Genomic DNA, 12,960 nt, shown 5'->3' with positions numbered 1-12,960 from the left:
CTATCTGCTGCCCTTGTTCTTCTAGATGGTAGTGTTTGCGGGTTTGGAAGGTGCTGTCGAAGAAGCCTTAGTGAATTCCCGCAGTGCATATTGTAATGGTACACACTGCTGCTACTGTGCGTTGGTGGTGGAGGGAGTGAATGTTTGTGGATGGGGTGCCAACCAAGCAGGCTGCTTTGTCCTGGATGGTGCCGAGCTTCTTGAGTGTTGTGGGAGCTGCACTCATCCAGGCAAGTGGGGAGTATTCCATCACACTCCTGACTTGTGCCTTGTAGATGGTGGACAGGCTTTTGGGAGTCAGGAGGTGGGTTACTCATCACACGATTCCTAGCCCCTGACCTGCTCTTGTAGCCACAGTATTTATATGATTAGTCCAGTTCTGTTTCTGGTCACTGGTAACCAGGATGTTGATAATGGGGGATTCGCTGATGGTAATGCCATTGAACATAAGACCATAAGACATAGGAGCAGAAATTAGGCCATTCGGCCCATCGAGTCTGCTCCACCATTCAATCATGGCTGATAAGTTTCTCAACCCCATTCTCCCGCCTTGTCCCTGTAACCTTTGATCCCCTTACCAATCAAGAACCTATCTAACTCGGTCTTAAATACACTCAATGACCTGGCCTCCACAGCCTTCTGTGGCAATGAATTCCATAGATTCACCACTCTTTGGCTAAAGAAGTTTCTCCTCATCTCTATTCTAAAAGGTCTTCCCTTTACTCTGAGGCTGTGCCCTCGGGTCCTAGTCCCTCCTACTAATGGAAACATCTTCCCCATGTCCACTCTATCCAGGCCTTTCAGTATTCTGTAAGTTTCAATCAGACCCCCCGTCATCTTTCTAAACTCCATCGAGTATAGACCCAGAGTCCTCAAACGTTCCTCATATGTTTAGCCTTTCGTTCCTGGGATCAAAGGGTGATGGCTGGATTCTCTCTTGTTGGAGATGGTCATTGCCTGACACTTGTGTGGTGCGAATGTTACTTGCCACTTGTCAGCCCAAGCCTGGATATTGTCCAGGTCTTGCTGCATTTGGACATGGACTGCTTCAGTATCTGAGGAGTCGTGAATTTACTCTTGAGAAAGCGATAGACGTGTGCAGAAACGTGGAGGTTGTAAATGTCAGCTCGAGCACAGGTGATAGAACAGACCAGGGGATACATTATTGCTGAGAGGCATTCCAGGCCGAAAGAGCAGAACAATCACGGACAAAGGGCAGGATGCAGGGGACCTCATACAAATGAAAAGAAGGATTGTCCAGCATGGGGAAAACAGTGTTTTAACTGCAAGAAACCAAATAATTTCCCATACAAGTGTTTGGCTAGAAAGAAGCAAAACAAGCCCATACAGATGGTCACTAGAGAGATATCAGCATAAGAGCCCGATGAAGCAATACAACAGGTTGGTTCCGTCAAGTCTGTAGGTGATAAATGGTTTGTGACTGTTACAATGGTGACCACAGAAGGAGGGTATCAAGTGAACAAAGTGTGTCAGATAGACACTGGTGCGTTGTGCAATATTATGACCTTCACAGACCTGTGCAAAGTGGCTCAACACGGCGATCCAAAAATGAAGCCCATGAAAGTAAGGTTGAGGCTATATGATGGCACAATACTCATACCGAGAGGACAAATTAGTCTGAGGACCCAATGAAATGGCAAGGTGGAGGAGGATCGATAGTTCCAGATTATAGATGGGACGCTACAGCCACTCATCTCAGCTGGAGCAAGTCTAAAGTTTAGACCAGTAACCCTGAACGTGCCAACCGAGATTTGTAACACGTTGCAGCACACAAAACCATTGACCGCTGAACAGATCCTAGAGGAGTACAAAGATGCATTTACAGGGCTGGGATGTCTACCGGGAACCTATCACCTAGGAGTAGATGAGAGTGTAAGACCAATTCAGCATCTGCTGAGAAGAGTTCCAGCTGCCTTCAAATCAAGCCTGAAAAACAAAATAGGAAAGCTGGAAATGAAGGGAGTAATCAAGAAAGTGACAACTCCTACAGGCTGGATTAGCAACATGGTAGCAGTGAAACAGCCTGGAAATCTGCGAGTATGCTTAGACCCAAAGGATCTAATTAAAGTACTGAAGAGATCTCACTATCCCATGCCAACCACTGAAGAAATTTTTCCACAACTTGCCATCGCAAAGATCTTTACCACCCTAGATGCGAAGGTTTGTTACTGGCAAGTGAAGCTGGATGAAAACAGCAGCTTTCTAACTCCATTCTGGACGCCATTCGGGAGATACAGGTGGCTGTGCATGCCATTTGACATTTCCACAGCTCCAGAAGAATATCAACACAGGCAGCATGAGATAGTGATCTTCTCGGAGTGGAAGCCATAGTGGATGATCCACTAGTCTATAGATGTGGAGACACAATGGGAGAAGCCATAGCTAACCATGATCAGAGTATAATACGACTGCTAAAGAGAGCTCGCCAGATGAACCCCTAGCTGAACAAGAAAAAACTGCAATTGAAGATGCCTGAAGTCAAGTACATAGATCACGTACTGACAGCAAAAGGTGTTTGCCCAGATCCTGGCAAGGTGAGAGCTGTAGCAGAGATGCAGCGACCAGCAGACATGGAAACAATGCAACGCTTTGTTGGATTCATGAACTAATTAGCAAAATTTTTGTCTAATTTGTTATTGGTGTGTGAACCATTACACAAGCTCATTCCAGGGATGTGCAGTGGTATTGGGGCACAGAACAAGAAGCAGCATACACTAAACTCAAATAACTAGTGACAACATCGCCAGCCCTCTATTCAAGAAGGGAGGGAGGCAGAATACAGGAAACTATATAGGCCAGTTCGCTTGATGTCTGTCATGGGGAAGTTATTAGAATTGATCATTAAGGTGATCCAGAGACCCAGGGTAATGCTCTGGGGACCTGGGTTCAAATCCCACCATGGCAGGTGGTGGAATTTGAATTCAATAAAAATCTGGAATTAAAAGTCCATGAAACCATTGTCGATTGTTGTAAAAGCCCATCTCGTTCACTAATGTCCTTTAGGGAAGGAAATCTGCCGTCCTTACCTGGTCAGGACTACACGTGACTCCAGATCCACAGCAATGTGGTTGACTCCTAAATGCCCCCTGAAATGTGATTGCAGGCTACACTCAGGTCGAGAAAGAGTGCCTGGCTAATGTTTTTGCTTGTGAGCATTTTCATCAATACCTGCTTGGAAGAGACAAAGTAATGGTGGAGTCCGACCATGAGCCACTTCAAGGCATTTTTCTCAAACCACTACTATCTGCTCCAATGCATCGGCAAAGAATGTTACTTTTTTTGCAGAGTTATCATCTGGGCGTGACATATAAGCAAGGGAAACAGATGTACATCGATCGCTGACATGCTGTCAAGAGCAGCACGCCCCATGAAGAAAGTTGAGGATGCTACAACAGAATGTGAAATCTTCCAGATTCAACAGGAAGCAGCAGCTCGACATGCTCTGGAAGTCATCAACCCAACAGAGACATTGAATCTGACAGACAAGTGTCTTGCTCAAATCAAGTGAAACACCCAACAAGATTCAACTCTCCAAGAAGTAGTGATGAAAGAAGACCTGTGGTCATAAGAGCATATTGGGCATATCCGAGATGAATTAACAGCCCAAGATGGCATCTTGTACAAAGGAAGTAGAGTCATCATCCCTAAAGAGATGAAAGGAGAGATGCTGAAGTGTATCCATGCATACCATAAAGGAATTGAATCAAGTCCAAGGAAGGTACGAGAAGTGCTCTACTGGCCAAACATGAGCAATGAAATTAAAGACCACATTGGCCAGTGTGGTGCTTGTAACAAGTACCAAGCTAAACAAGCTACAGAGAGCCATTGATGATGCATGATGTCCAAGACAGACCATGGATGAAGCTGACAGTGGACCTCTTCACTGTAGCAGGAACTGATTAGCCTGTCACTGTAGACTATTATTCTGACTATGGAGAGGTAGACCAGCTGACTTCAATGACAACAGGAGAGATAGCAGTATACCTGAAAGCACACTTCAGTCATTACGGCATTCAGACATTGTGATGAGTGACAATGGCCCTCAGTTCAGGAGTGAAGAGTTCAGCCGCTTCACAAAGGATTGGGAAATTCAACACTATACATTATCTCCGCACAATCCCATTGAATGGAAAGGCTGAGGCGGCAGTGAAAATCTCCAAAGGAATCATCAAGAAATTGAGCAAATCTAGCACAGATACATAGAAGACAATCCTTGAGTGGAGAAACACACTGACTGATGGCATGGAAATTAGTCCAGTCCAAAGACTAATGTCACGTTGCACCCAAACTACTCTTCGAATAGCAAAAAAGCTACTGAAACCAGAAGTAGTAACAGGTGTGAGTAAAAAAAATCAAGTGAAATGGCAGAAAGCCAAATTTCATTTTGATAAGACTGCCAAGCCATTACCAGAGTTGAGCATTGGAGAACCAGTCAGGGTACAAACCTTTAATGCTCTCAACAAGAGTCAGCTCACGCGGCAACTTGGGACATGAGTACAGCAGTTGTCACCTCGATCGTATGCATTGGAATTGAACAACGAAAGGTACTGGCACAACTGCAGGTATATGAAGCTGTTCCTTTACTGCAGGCAGTTGATCAGGAGGATGGGATCTCACCAGCTGCAGAGAGCACAGAATGACCATCACTCCCAGAGATCCACTGTTCCCCAACAACGTAAGTGGAACAACAGCAGCAGTTACCACAGCAACAACCCTCAGGGGAGGCGATGGCATAGTGGTATTGTCGCTGGTCTAGTAACCCAGAGACCCAGGCTAATGCTCTGAGGACCTGGGTTTGATTCCCACTATGGGCAGATGGTGGAATTTGAATTCACTAAAAATCTGGAATTAAAAGTCTAATGATGACCATGAAACTATTGTTTTTTGTTGTAAAAACCCATCTGGTTCACTAATACCCTTTAGGGAAGGAAATCTGCCGTCCTTACCAGGTATGGCCTACATGTGACTCCAGACCCACAACAATGTGGTTGACTCTTAAATGCCCTCTGAACAAGGGCAATTAGGGATGGGGCAATAAATGCTGGCCGAGCCAGCGACACCCATATCCCCTGAATGGATAAAAAACCCAAGTGCCTCGGGAATGACGCTGCCCAGAGAGGGAACATCACCCAGGCGAACAGCCAATGACAACGCGCACGCCTACCATTAAGACACGATTTAACGACTATGTATGCAATGCATTTGCAGCGACTGATGAGAATAACAAACAGTTTGTTAATGCCTGAGAACAGTTGTTGTGCAGTGGGTAACTTGGTTAACTCACAGTTACACATTGTCTTTTGTTCATTACGAAAAGGAGGATGTTTGAGTTTTGAAATGCAATCATTACTACATGTTCTATCTGACTTGCTGTATTCATGTGACCTCTGCCATGCAGGACTCCCTGCAGACAGCCATCTTACATTTAGTTCAATATAGGCACTACACTAAAAAAAAACCTTAGACTTTGAGCTTGTAACCTGATGGAGGCCCCAAACACTCCTTCAAGGTGAAAGAGCAATTTATGTATACTGCTTTCAATTTAGAATACTGTATTTTCTGCTAACAATACATTTTTCTGTACACTGGGGAGATGGAACAAAGATTGGCTGACCACTTTGTGGATCACCTCCGTTCAGTCCGTGAACACGATTGAGAGGGTCTGGCAGATGGTCAATTTAATTCTCCCCCTTGCTCTCACATCAACATCTCTGTCCTTGACCTAACGCCGTGCTCCAAAGAAACTCAACACAGCTCGAGGATCAGCACCTCGAGTTCAACAATTTCAGACCGTAATCTCTGCCCCCACCTTGTTTACTTTACTTGGCGAGTTTTGACCTTAATCTTGTTTCTGCTTTCGGACGGCAGCCATTCATCATTCGCACCTCCTCTAGGTACATCCTTTATTTCTTTACTTTGCCCCATTACGACTCGCTTTGGCTCTGCCCCACCGACTCTTATCATTTAACGTCTCCCAGCTTCCACCTTATCACAAGCTTTCCCTTTTGTTCTTTTTCCACCCTCCCCCATTTCACCAATTTAAATATTGTGTCTCAAGTGCGTGCTGCACATGCACGTGTAGCTTTTAAGTAGATTCTGAAGCAGTTCCTCTTTTCGCAGCTTAAGGATGGCACCCGACCTCAAGGAGGACAGAGAAAATATTTTAAGAACACTCTGAAAGGCCTCATTGTAAAGAGAATAAATTGACATTGGTGCCAGGGTGACCAACGGACAGGGGAAAAAAAATTAAGAGACACCTTGGCATGGTGAACTTGGAAGAGTGGAGTGGGGGTGGGGGGGGAGGGGATGGTGAACCTGTAAAAGCAGAGTGTGTGGGGTGGGGGGGGGTTGCTGGTGAACCTGCCCGATCCTTCAGCTGGGATCAGTGCAAGCGTGCAGATGCGTACTGCATACGTGTGAAATTTGAAGGTCTTAAATACAGGAGAAACAACATCCCGGCAACAGGGACACGGGACAATGGTCTCAATTATGGGATTATCCCATAAAATCCAAGGGGGTTGGTGGCCCTGATTGGTGCATGGGAGGAACTTGCTGTAATCTGTGCAATGTGGTGGTGCATCATCCAACAAGCCACAGCGCAGTTGGAAACTGACCACATAAACTCTGCTGCAGTAATGCTATTAAAGCAGGAGAGAGTGAGTGAGAGAGTGAAAGAGCAGAACCCTGGCTTGAGAACCACCCCCTTCCTCAGGGCAGCTCTTATCTTCTCTGCCCAAAGACCTGTGGCTCCAGGATCGGCCTGCTGAACCACCTAAGGACACACAAATGAAGCCAGGCGGGTGTCATCCTTGCTTCGAGCCCCTTGATGGCGACAATGTCCCTCTGAAAACTTGACGTCATCCAGAACTGTTGCTGCCTGTGTTTCAACTCGCAGCAAATCCCATTCCTCCCATCAACCTCCTGCGCACCGACCGCCAACGTTGGCTCCCAGTCAAGCAACGCTTTGATTTTCAAACTCTCACCCATTTTCAAATCCCTACAAGGTCTCGCTCCTTAAATCACTGAAACCTTCTCCAGCCCCACAACCCTCCGAGATATCTGCTCTCCTCTAATTCTTGACCCTGGTGCATCCCAATTTTAACCACTCTGCAACTGGCAGCCGTTCCTTCAGCTACCTCAGCCCTAAGCTCTTGAATACTGTCAGTGCACCTGTCCACCTCACTTTCCTCTTTTAATTCACTCCTTAAAGCCCACCTCTTTGACCAAGCTAATATCGCCTTATGAAGCTTACTATCATTCTTTCTTTTACAATGAACCTTTGAAGAGCCGCCGGACTTTTTATGATATTAAAGGCACTATATTAATATAAGTGGTTGTTGTGTCGCTGTAGCTGGTGACCAGTTAAGGACCAAAAGATTTCCTTTCCTAAAGGGCATCAGTGCACCAGATGGGTTTTAACAAAAATCCAGTGGTTATAAGATTACCATTACTAATTCTAGCTTTTATTCCATATTTATTAAATTAACCAAATTCAAAATTTTCAGCGGCTGGGTGGGATTTGAATTCATATCTTTGGACCATTACTCTAGGCCTCTGGATTACAAATCCAGCTTTGGAATCACTCTGCTGCCATAGCCTAAAAACAAGTTTAAAATGTCTAATAAATGTTGCAAACAGCAGATTTACTCCATCCTGTTTTTAATTATCAATATGGCTGATCCATTCAAAACCAGGCACCTTTGCTGATAACTGTTATGGTTCAGTTTGACTGCATGTCGTGAGCTAGTGAACCTTCTTCCATTCTGGCCCGAGACTCAAGATGGACGATGGAAGAGGAGTGGGTAGACGTTGATTAAATAGATCATTATTCTTAGAAAAGTGTTAAGAAAAACTATGATTATGCTTGAAGGAGGTCAAACCTGTTTAATTCAATCACACTAAATTGCCATTTTAATCAACCTTCTCTATTATCCTGTATAGTTCCTATTGTGGAATACTTGGTGATATCAGCTGAAAACATGACATCATGTACGCCAAGGATACCCAGTCCTACTGCACCAACACCTCTCAACTCTTTTTTTTCCTTTATTCTTTCATGGGATGTGGGCATCACTGGCAAGGCCAGCAGCTGTTGTCCATCCCTAATTGCCCCTTGAATTGATTGGCTTGCCACACCGTTTCAGAGGGCAGTTAAGAGTCAGCAAACATTGCTGTGGGTCTGGAGTCACATGTAGGCCAGACCAGGTAAGGACGGCAGATTTCCCTCCCCTAAAGGACATTATTGAATCAGATGGGTTTTTAACAAAACATAGTCATCATTACTGAGACTGGTTTTTAATTTCAGATTTTAATTCATTTGAACTTAAATTCCACCAGCTGCTGTGGTGGAGATTTGAATCCGTGTCCCCAGGGCATTAGCCTGGGCCTCTGGATTACTAGCCCAGTGACGTTACCACTATGCCACCATCTCCCCAGCATTATCAGACTGCTTGAAGACATCCAGTCACAGATTAGCCGCAATGTAAAAATTCTCTCCCTGGCATCCAAATCCCTGTATGCCTCACCCCTCCCCATCTCTGTAAGGAGAGGGAGTAGGTGAGTTATCTACCACTTCAGGAAACAAATACCTGAACCACTCAATGTCACTGAACCACTCAATGTCACTGTGTATGTACTTACAGCTTGTAATACGGACATAAAAAATAGGAGCAGAAGTGGGCCCTTGAGCCTGCTCTGCCATTCAATAAGATAATGGCTGATCTGATCTATCTACCCCCAACAACCTTTGATTCCCTTGCCAAACAAGAATCTATCTATCTATAGCTTAAAAATATTCAGTGACCCCGCCTCCACCACCTTCTGAGACAGTTCCAAAGATGCACAATCCTCTGAGAAAAAATTTCTCCTCATCTCTGTCCTAAATCAAGTCAACTCACACTCTTCCAAAGTCCAGTGGAAACAAGCCCAGCCTGTCCAACCTTTCCTCATAAGATAACCTACTCATTCCAGGTATCAATCTAGTAAACCTCCTCTGAACCACCTCCAAAGCATTTACATCTTTCCTTAAATAAGACAACCAAAACTGCACACGGTATTCGAGATGTGGTCTCACCAATGCCCTGTACAACTGAAGCATAACATCCTTACTTTTATGTTCAATTCCTCTTGTAATAAAGGATAGCATTCCATTAGCTTTCTTGATTACTTGCTGTACCTGCATACTAACTTTTTGTGACTCATGCATAAGAACATCTAGATCCCTCTGCACCTCGGATATTCTGCAGTCATACTCTGTTTAAATAATACTCTGCATTTTTTCCTTCCTTCCAAAGTGAACAACTTGACATTTTCCCACATTATACTCCACCTGCCAGATTTTTGCCCACTCATTCAACTTATCTATATCTATCTGGAAACTCCTCATGTCTTCTTAATATACTTTCCTACTTATCTTTGTGTCATCTGCAAATTTAGCTACCATGCCTTCACTCCCCTCATCTAAGTCATTGATGTAAATTGTAAAAAGTTGAGGCCCCAGCACAGACTCCTGTGGGACTCCACTCGTCACATCCTGCCAATCAGACAAAGACCTATTTATGCATACTCTCTGCTTTCTGCCAGTCAGCCAATCAACTGTCCAGGCTAACATGTTACCCACTACATTATGAGCTTTTATTTTCCGCAATAACCTTTGATGGGGCACCTTATCTGATGTCTTCTGGAAATCCAAGTACAGTAATTGTACAGGCTCCCCTCTATCCACCACACGTTACTCCTACATGATTTCCCTTTCACGCTGGCTCTTCCCGAATACCTTGAGCTCTTCTAAATGTCTAGCTATAACCTTTTTAATGATCGGCTCCAACTCCTTTCCCACGACAGATGTCAAGCTAAGCTATAAGGCTTATGAACGACTTTGGATTAATAAAGTTATACACTGAGCTATGGTGCCTTCTAAGTTTCTTGAATCAATTAACATGCCATCAATTACACAACAGCCTGGTACATGGGAGGGAACTGCCTCAATGAGCTGAAGAGCCTTTTTCTATTCCCTAGTTTCTCATAGGCTGGCTGGCTCATCTTTCAGCTGACACAGACACGATGGGCCAAGTGGCCTCTTTCTGTGCCATAAATTTTCTAATGATTCTATGTTCCTACACACTGGGTCATCAGAAACCACCCTCCAGTAATTGAGGAAAAAAAATGTGTATACTAACCTCAATCAGCACACTCTGTGTCCTATCTATCCTGAACAAATATTGTTTTGGGAAAAATGGGAGAATCTTGAAGGATGGTGACTGAGAAAGGAACAAAATATATTATGCAGGATGCATCTGTCCTAGTGACCACCGCACAGTTATTCTGGAGACAAAATCCTGTCTTCACATTGAGGATACCCTCCATTGCGTTGTAAAGCACTACCACTGTGCTAACTGGGATAGATTTTGAACAGATCCAGCAGCTTAAAACTGGGCATCCATGACATGCTGTGGGCCATCTGGAACAGCAGAATTGTACTCAACCACAATCTGTAACCTCACGGCCTAGCATATCCCCCACTCTACCATTACCACCAAGCCAGGGGGTTAAGCCTGGTTCAAGGAAGAATGCAGGAGGGCATGCCAGGAGCAGCACCAAGCATACCTAAAAATGAGGTGTCAACCTGGTGAAGCTACAACACAGGACTACTTGCATACCAAACAGTGTAAGTAGCTAAGTGATCCCACAACCAATGAATCAGATCTAAGCTTGTCAGTCCTGTCTCTTCCAGTCGTGAATGGTTGTGGGCAATTAAACAACTAACTGGAGGCAGAGTTTCCACAAATATCCCCATCCTCAATGATGGGGGAGCCCAGCACATCAGTGTAAAAAATAAGGCTGAAGCATCAGTGCAAAAGAAAAGGCTGAAGCATTTAGCATCTCCGGATGAAGAAGGCTGCGAGTGGATGATCCATCCCGGCCTCCTCCGGAGGTCCCCAACATCATAGATGTCAGTCCTCAGCCAATTTGACTCTTGCCACGTGATATCATAAAACGGCTGAAGGCACCGGACACTGCAAAGGCGCTGTGCCCTGACAACATGCCATCAACAGTACGAAAGATTTGTGTTCCAGAATGGGGAGTTGATGGGCGTAGTGGTATTGTCACTGGACTAGTAATCTAGAGACCCAGGGTATTGCTCTGGGGACCTGGGTTTGAATCCCACCATGGCATAAAAACCTGGAATTAAAAGTCTAACAATGACCATGATACCAATGTCGATTTTTTGGTTTCTGGAAATCTGTCGTCCTTACCCGATCTGGCCTACATGTGACTCCAGACCCACAGCAATGTGGTTGACTCTGAAATGTCCTAGCAAGTCACTCAGTTGTAACAAACTGCTACAAAGTCACAAAAAAGGAATGAAACTGTACGGACCACCCAGCATCGACCTAGGCACCGGAAACGACAACGGCAAACTCAGCCCTGTCGACCCTGAAAAGTCCCCCCTCACTAACATCTGGGGGCTAGGCCAAAATTGGGAGAGCTGTCTCACAGACTAGTCAAGCAACATCCTGACATAGTCATCCTCACGGAATCATATCTTACAGGTAATGTCCCAGACACCATCATCACCATCCCTGGTATGTCCTATTCCACCGGCAGGACAGACCCAGCAGAGGTGGTGACACAGTGGTGTACAGTCGGGAGGGAGTTGCCCTGGGAGTTCTCAACATCGATTCCAGACCCCATGGAGTCTCATGGCATCAGGTCAAATATGGGCAAGGAAACCTCCTGCTGATTACCACGTACCACCCTCCCTCAGCTGATGAATCAGTGCTCCTCCATGTTGAACACCACTTGGAGGAAGCACTGAGGGTGGCAAGGGTGCAGAAGGTACTCTGGGTAGAGGATTTCAATGTCCATCACCAAGAGTGGCTTGGTAACACCACTACTGTCCGAGCTGGCCAAGTCCTAAATGACATAGTTGCTAGAATGGGTGTGCGGCAGGTAGTGAGGGAACCAAGAAGAAAAAACACACTTGACCTCATCCTCACCAACCTGCTGCTGCAGATGCACCTATCCATGACAGAATCAGTAGGAGTGACCACCACACAGTTGTTGTGGAGACAAAGTCCCGCCTTCACATTGAGGATATCCTCCATTGTTTTGTGTGGCACTACCACCATTCTAAATGGGATAGATTTCAAACACATCTAACAGCTCAAGACTGGGAATCCATGAGGCGCTGTGTGCCATCAGCAGCAGCAGAATTGTGCTTGAACACAATCTGTAAACTGATGGCCCAGCATATCCCCCACTCTACCATTACCATCAAACCAGGGGATCAACCCTAGTTCAATGAAGAGTGCAGGAGGGCATGCCAAGAGCAGCACAAGGTATACCTAAAAATGAGGTGTCAACCTGGTGAAGCTATAACACAGGACTGCTTGCATGCCAAACAACATAAGCAGCAAGTGATAGACAGAGCTAAGCGATCCCACGACCAACGGATCAGATCTGAGCTCTGCAGTCCTGCCACATCCAGTCGTGAATGGAGGTGGACAATTAAACAACTCAGTGGAGGAGGAGGCTTCACAAATATCCCCATCATCAATGATGGGGGAGCCCAGCACAAAAGTGCAGAAGATAAGGCTGAAGCATTTGCTACAATCTTCAGCCAGAAGTGCTCCGGAAGACCCCAGCATCACAGAGGCCAGTCTTCAGTCGATTCGATTCACTCCACGTGGTATCAAGAAATGGCTGAAGGCACTGGATACTGCAAAGTCTATGGGCCCTGACAATATTCCAGCAATAGTACTGAAGACTTGTGCTCCAGAACTTGCTGCACCCCTAGCCAAGCAGTTCCAGTACAGCTACAACACTGGCATCTACCAGGCTATGTGGAAAATTGCCCAGGTATGTCCTGTGCACAAAAAGCAGGACAAATCCAACCTGGCCAATTACCGCCCCATCAGTCTACTCTCCATCATCAGT

The sequence above is a fragment of the Cetorhinus maximus genome, chromosome 2 (assembly GCF_964194155.1).
Source record: "Cetorhinus maximus chromosome 2, sCetMax3.hap1.1, whole genome shotgun sequence".
Taxonomy (NCBI): Eukaryota; Metazoa; Chordata; class Chondrichthyes; order Lamniformes; family Cetorhinidae; genus Cetorhinus; species Cetorhinus maximus.
The sequence above is the reverse complement of the archived record's forward strand: the minus strand, read 5'-3'. Positions refer to the sequence as shown.